Here is a 7,674-nt window from a genome sequence, read left to right as displayed (position 1 = left end):
CCTCTCTCTCTCTCTCTCTCTCACACACACACACACACACACACACACACACACACACACACACACGATAAAGCTCTTCACAATCTGAGACGCACATAATCTTCCATTCTTATTTCATGTTACTTGCCTTCGTGCATTCTCTATTCCAGGCAAAAATACAAAATTGTTATTCACCACAAATGGCAATCTCTCTCCTCTCTCCTTGACTTTTACACAGGTGGTCCCCTATTCCTGGAATGCTCTCCCTCCTCACCTTCCCCTCTTAGAATCCCTAGCTTCCTTCCAGGCAGCCAGCGCAGGTGCTCCCTCCCACACAATGCCCAGCCTGTTGCCCGAGTTGTTAGTATTCTCTCCCTCCTAAAAATTAGTTCGCGTTTACTTTGTATATTTATTTATCTATGTACATTGGATCACAGATTTAGAGCTGGAAGTGCCATTAAGAGGCACTGAATTCAACTTCCTCATTTTACAGATGATAAAATTGAGTTTCAGCAGGGTAAAGGGAATTACCTATGGTCACACAGCTAGTAAATTTCTGAGACAGGATTTGGGCCTATTGTATCCTCCCACCCCCATAGATTATAAACTCCTTGAGGTCAGGGACTATTTTCTTTTTCTCTCTGTATCTGTCCCTAGTGCCACGTAACTAGAAGGCACTTAATATTTATTGAATTGAATTACAATTACTTTGTTCTAGAGAGGTCATTTATTCTTAGCCATGGAGAGCTGTACCTAAACCTTTATAGGAAGATGAGAATGACTCTTACAGATAAAGCTAGATGCAACCTGCTGGTAAGGTAGATAGTGTTGGATTCGAAGTCAGATAAGGCTGGAGTTCAAATCCTGCCTCAGATACTTACTTCTTGCATGACCAGGAGCAAGGAACTTAGCTTCTATTTGTCCCAATTTTTTCATCCGTAAAAAAAGGGGTAATAATATAATCTACCTCCAAAGGTTGTTTCTAGTATAAAATTGGATAATATTTGTAAAGTACTTAATATGCCTTCAAGTACTACACAATGTTAGCTATTACTATTATATGCAGGAAAAAATTCAAAGAACTAAGCCAAAGAAAATTCCATAGGCTCCCTCTGTAACCCACTAGAGGTGGTTCAATTCCTTCTGTGCCAGTTTATCTTTTGGATGAGGGAAATTGGCACACGTTAAACTTGAAGACTCCATATAGGAAACAATTTCCTTCACTCCTGACGTTCCCAACTATGGGTATGGGCAATAACAGTCTCTACAATTAAGGCCACTGACTACATGAGGCACCAGAGAACCAAGTTACTTTGGTTAAAGATCCCTCAGTATCTGAGTATTATTAACTCTCAGCTTCATTTTCATAATGGATTGTCCACATTTTCATAAAGAAGTTTCTAAAGTAGTTTTGGGGAATTTTCGAATGAGACTCCCTGGTAAAGACACCATTGATTCCCAGTATAAAGAGTCCTTCATAAGACCCTTCTCAGGTTTCAAGTTTCATGGTTTTCATGAAAATCTAGGGAACCTCAAATTCCATGTGCAAGGGTGGTATAAGAGACCCAGCTTTATTGTGGGAATCAGAAAACCCAAGTTTATGGAGTGCAGAATCATAGATACAGTGTCCACATTGGGCCAACACTATACATAGACAACAATTTAATCCTAGAACTAAACAGAAGGAATTGAGCAGGCTGGATTATTTTAGGACATTGTCAAGTTCGCTTATCAACCCCCAAACTTCTGTTTGAAACAAAGTTTATTGCTGTTCACTTGTTTCAGTTGTGTCTGACTCTTTGTGACCCCATTTGGGGTTTTCTTGACAAACATGCTGGAGAAATTTGCCATTTCCTTCTCCAGCCCATTTTACAGATGAAGAAACTGAGGCAAACAAAATTAAGTGACTTGCCCAGGATCCCACAGCTAGTAAGTGTCTGAAGTCTGATTTGAATTCGGTTCTCCTTATTCTGGGTCCAGTACTCTATCCACTGAGCCACCCAGCTGTCCCTCTTGTAAATAGTAATATTCTACTAATATTGTTCATAGGATCATACATTTAGAGCTTTAGGATACTTTAGAGGGCATGTATTCTTTTACAGACAAGGAAAACCAGGCCCCAAAGGTACATTACTTGCTCAAGGTCACAAGAATCTGAACCTAGGCAGGAATGGGGAACTTGTGGCTTTAAGACTACATGTGGCCCTCTAGGTCTTCAAGTGCCACCCTTCAATTGAATACAAACTTCACAGAATAAATCCCCTTAGTAAAAGGATTTGTTCTGTAAACCTTGAAGTCAGTTAAAAGGTTGCACTCACCTCCCTAGAAGGCCACATCTGGCCTGGAGGTCTTAGATTCCCCACCCCTGATAAATCCTCTGATTCCAAATCCCACATTCTTTCCACTGTAGTCCTCTAGTCTTAGTGCTTTTATGAAGAGTTGTGTTATTCTGGACAGGTCATTCTACCTTCTGTGGGCCTCAGTTCCTCCATCTATAAAACAAGCAGGGCAAGGGTTGGATTTAATGGTTTCTATGATCCCTTTTGGAGCCAATGAGGTGAGTGGCTCAGTAGGTAGAGCACTGGACTTGGAGTCAGAAAGACCTGAGTCCAAATCTGGCATACTAGCTGTATGACCCTGAGCAAATCACTTAGCCTCTGTTTGCTTTAATTCCCTGGAGAAGGAAAGGCAAACCACTCCAATGTCTTAGCTGAGAAAACACCACGGACAGTATTGGCATGGTATGGTCCAGAGGTCACCAGGAGTCAGACATGACTGAACAAGGTTCCTTCCAGTTATAATGTTCAATGATTCCACAACTCCTTGCCCAGGAGTTCATCTTTTCTTTATTAAAATCTGTGTGGTACTTAATTATTTAGTGCACATTAACAAACACCACCTGGTAGCTATTCCACACATATATCTAGAAAAAGATGCTTTGATAAAAGGAAAAAAAAATTCCTCCATCATACCATTTAAAAGCATTATGTGATGAAAGTCTGAAAAGTGAGCTGCCCAGGTAAGCCACTGAATAGATGAATAGGTAGGTGGATGGATGAATTTTTTAAAAGGATTTATTAAGCATCTAAGTGGCAGACTATGGATACAAATACAAAAGTAAATGGTGTCTGCCCTTAGGAAGCTTAAATTCTTTTATTTTCACTTAATAATATTTTATCTTTTCCAATTACATGTAAAGATAGTTTTCAACATTCATTTTTATAAGATTTTGATTTTCAAATATTTCTCCTTCCCTCCCTCCCTCCCTTTCCCCTTAGCCCTCCCAAGGCAGAAATCATTCTGATATAGGTTACATGTGTACAATCATGTTAAACATATTTCCACATAAATCATGTTGTGAAAGAAGAATCAGAACAAAAGGGAAAAATAACAAGAAAGAGAAAAAAAGAGAGAAAATAGTATGCTTCGATCTGCATTCAGACTCCACAGTTCTTTCTCTGAATGTGGATAGCATTTTCCATCATGAGCTTCTTGGAATTGTCTTAGTGCATTATATTGCTGAGAAGAGCTAAGTCTATCAAAGTTGATCCTCCCATAATTTGCTGTTACCGTTTACAGTATTCTCCTGGCTATGCTCACTTCACTTAGCATCAGTTCATGTATGTCTTCATAGGTTTTCTGAAATCCGCATGCTCATCATTTCTTATAGAATAATAGTATTCCATTACATTCATATACCACAACTTTTTCAGCCATTCTAGAATTGATGGACATACCCTCAATTTACAATTCTTTGCCACCAAAAAAAGAGCTGCTATAAATATTGTTGTACATGTAGGTTCTTTTCCCTTTTTTTAAGATCTCTTTGGAATATAAACCTAGTAGTGGTATTGCTAGATATGCATAGTTTTACAGTCTTTTGGGTATAGTTCCAAATTGTTCTCCACAATGGTTGAATCAGTTCACAGCTCCACCAACAATGCATTAGTGTTCCAGTTTCCCCACGTCTCCAACATTTACCATTTTCTTTTTTTTGTCATATTAACCAATCTAATAGGTATAAGGTGGTACTTCAGAATTGTTTTAATTTGCATTTCTCTAATCAATAGTGATTTGGAGAATTATTTCATATGAGTATAGACAGCTTTAATTTATTCATCTGAAAACCACCTTTCCATATACTTTGACCATTTATCAATTGGGGAATGATTTGTATTCTTATAAATTTGACTCAGTTCTCTATATATTTTAGAAATGAGGCCTTTATCAGAGACACTGATTGTAAAAATTCTTTCCCAGTTTTCTGCTTCCCTTCTAATCTTGGTTTTGTTTGTGCAAAAACTTTTCATTTAATGTAATCAAAATGATACGTTTTGAATTTCATAATGTTCTCTATTTCTTGTTTGGTCATAAATTCTTCCCTTCTTCATAGATCTGACAGGTAAACTATTCGTTGCTCTCTTAATTTGCTTATAGTATCATCCTTTATGTCTAAATCATGTACACATTTTGACCTTATCTTTATGCTGTAAGATGTTGGTCTATGCCTAGTTTCTGCCATACTATTTTCCAGTTTTCCCAGCAGTTTTTGTCAAATAGTAAGTTTTTATCCCAGAAGCTGGAATCTTTGGGTTTATCAAACAGTAGATTGCTATAGTCAGTGACTACTGTGTGTTATGTGCCTAACCTGTTCCACTGATTCACCACTCTATTTCTTAGCCATTACTAAGTAGTTTTCATGATTGCTGCTTTATAATAAAGTTTTAGATCTGGAATAGCTAGGCCACATTCCCTTGCATTTCTTTTCATTATTTCTCTTAATATTCTGGCCCTTTTGTTCTTGCAGATGAATTTTATTATTATTTTTTCTAGCTCTATAAAATAATGTTTGGTAGTTTGATTGGTATGGCATTGAATAAGTAAATTAATTTAGGTAGAATTGTCATTTTTATTATATTAGCTTGGTCTACCCATGAGCAACTGATGTTTTTCCAATTATTTAGATCTGACTTTATTTGTATAAAAAGTGTCTTGTAATCATGTTCATATAGTTCCTGGGTTTGTTTTGGCAGGTAGACTCCCAAATATTTTATGCTGTCTACAGTAACTTTAAATGGAATTTCTCTTTCTAACTCTTTCTTCTAGGCTTTGTTAGTAATATATAGAAATGTCAATCATTTGTGCGGGTTTATTTTACATTCTGCAACTTTGCTAAAGTTGCTAAGTATTTCAAGAAGTTTTTTGGTTGATTCTCTAGAATTCTCCAAGTACACCATCTTGTCGTCAGCAGAGTGATAGTTTAATTTCCTCATTGCCTATTCTAATTTTTTTATTTCTTTTTTCTTTTTTTACTGATAAAGCTAAAGTACATTTCTAATACAATTTTGAATAATAGTGATGATAATGGGCATCCTTGTTTCACTCCTGATTTTATTGGAAAATCTTCTAACTTATTGCCATTACAGGGAATGCTTTTTTACTTCAACTGAAACTTTAATATATTCTGTTCCAACCTTTTACCTTTATGCTATGTGTATCTCTCTGCTTCAGATGTGTTTCTTGTTAACAACATATTGTAGGATTCTGGTTTTTAATCCACTCTCCCATCCACTTCCATTTTATGGGAGAGTTTATCCCATTCATATTCACAGTTGTGATTACTGTGTATTTCTCTCCATCTTGTTTTTCCCTGTCTATACTTTTCTTTTTCCTTTCACCTTGTCTTTTCTCATCAATGTTTTGCTTCCAAGCACCACCTCCCTCAATCTGCCCTCCCTGCTATCACCCCCCTCCCTTTTCTTTCCCCTTTCCTCTCCTACTTCCCTTAGGTTAAGATAAGTTTCTGTGCCCAATTGACTGTGTATGTTATTCCCTCTTTGAGCCAAATCCAGTAAGAGTAAGTTCAAACAATGCTCACCCCTTTCCTTTTTTCCCTCTAATATAATAGGTCTTTTGCACCTCCTCATGTGATTTAATTTATCCCAATTCTCCCTCTCCCTTTCCTTTTCTCCCAGTATAATACTTTTTTTACCTCTTAATTTTTTTTATATGATCTTATCAAAGTCAACTTATACCCACACCCTCTGTCTATGTATACACCTTCTAACTGTCCTAACAGAGATACAGTTCTTAAGTGTCATCTTCCTGTGAAGGGATGTAAACAGTTTTACCTTACTGAATACCATGTTTTTTTTTTCTTTTCTGTTTACCTTTTTATGCTTCTCTTGAGTGAATATCAATTTCTGTTCGGCTCTGGTCTTTTCATCAGGAAAGTATGAAAGTTCATTTCATTGAATGTCCATCTTTTCCCCTGAAAGATTATGCTCAGTTTTGTTGGGTAGTCGATTCTTGGTTCTAAGGCAAACTTCTTTACTTTCCAGAATATCATATTCCAAGCCCTCTGATTCTTTTAAAGTAGAAGCTACTAAGTCCTGTGTAATCCTGACTATAGCTCCTTGATATTTGAACTATTTCTTTCTGGTTGCTTGCAGTATTTTCTCCTTGATCTAATAATTCTGGAATCTGGCTACAATATTCCTTGGAGTTTTCATTTTAAGATCCCTTTGTGGAGGTGATCAGTGGATTCTTTCAGTGACTATTTTGTGCTTTGGTTCTAGAATATCAAGGCAGTTTATCTTGATACTTTCTTGAAAGATGCTGTCCAGGCTTTTCTTTTGATCATGACTTTCAGGTAGTTCAATAATTATTAAATTATCTCTCCTGGATCTATTTTCCAGGTCAGTTGTTTTTCCTATGAGATTTTTTTTTAACATTTTCTTCTTTTTTTTTCATTCTTTTGATTTTATTTGACTGATTCTTGATATCTCTCATACAGTCATTAGCTTCCACTTGCCCAATTCTAATTCTTAAGGAATTATTTTCTTCAGTGAGTTTTTGTACCTCCTTTTCCATTTGGCCAATTCTACTTTTTTTTTAATTGGAAAACTTTTTATTGTAGGTGGGGTGGGATACCTGGACATGGTTTAGATGATTCCAATTTTGTTGGCAACATCTAAAGTATCATAGTCTGGAGCAAATTGGACATAGGCCATCTTCTCTCCATCAGTCCAGATCAGTGCGTTGACCTTGGCCACGTCAATGTCATAGAGCTTCTTTACCGCCTGCTTGATCTGATGCTTATTGGCCTTGACATCCACAATGAAGACAAGGGTGTTGCTGTCCTCCATCTTCTTCATAGCAGACTCAGTGGTCAAGGGAAACTTAATGATGGCATAGTGATCAAGCTTGTTTCTCTGAGGGGCACTTTTCCAAGCATATTTGGACTGCCATTGAAGCCTTAGTGTGTTGGGTCAACAGAAGGTGGGGGATGTTCAGATCTTCTTTTTGTGGCTATGAACACCCTTAAACACTGCCTTCTTGGCCTTCAAGACCTTGGACTTAGCTTCTGTCTTGGGGAGAACAACCATTTCCTTCTTCACCTTTGGCACCATCTTGGGGGAAAGGGCCAATTCTACTCTTTAAGGAGCTGTTTTCTTCAGTGTTCTTGTTTTTTTTTTCTTCCAATTTGGCCAATTGTAATTTTTAAGGAATTGTTCTCTTCAGTCAATTTTTGTCCTTCCTTTTCCAAGCTGTTGACTCTCTATTGCATACTTCTCATTTCTTTCCCCAATTTTTCTTCTACTTCTCTCATTTTATTTTTAAAATTCTTTTTGAGCTCTTCCAAGAAGGCATTTTGGCCTTGAAACCAATTCATCTTCTCATTTAAAGTTTCAT

General features: G+C 37.0%; 1 pseudogene; it reads right to left on the bottom strand.

The window, feature by feature from the left end:
• Window positions 1-6,923: 6,923 nt before the first annotated feature.
• LOC114023137 lies at window positions 6,924-7,391 on the bottom strand (annotated as a pseudogene).
• Between the last annotated feature and the right edge of the window lie 283 nt (window positions 7,392-7,674).

Source organism: Vombatus ursinus, unplaced genomic scaffold (genome assembly GCF_900497805.2).
Source record: "Vombatus ursinus unplaced genomic scaffold, bare-nosed wombat genome assembly UNPS02014816.1, whole genome shotgun sequence".
Taxonomy (NCBI): Eukaryota; Metazoa; Chordata; class Mammalia; order Diprotodontia; family Vombatidae; genus Vombatus; species Vombatus ursinus.
This window is presented reverse-complemented; position numbering and strand designations above follow the sequence as displayed.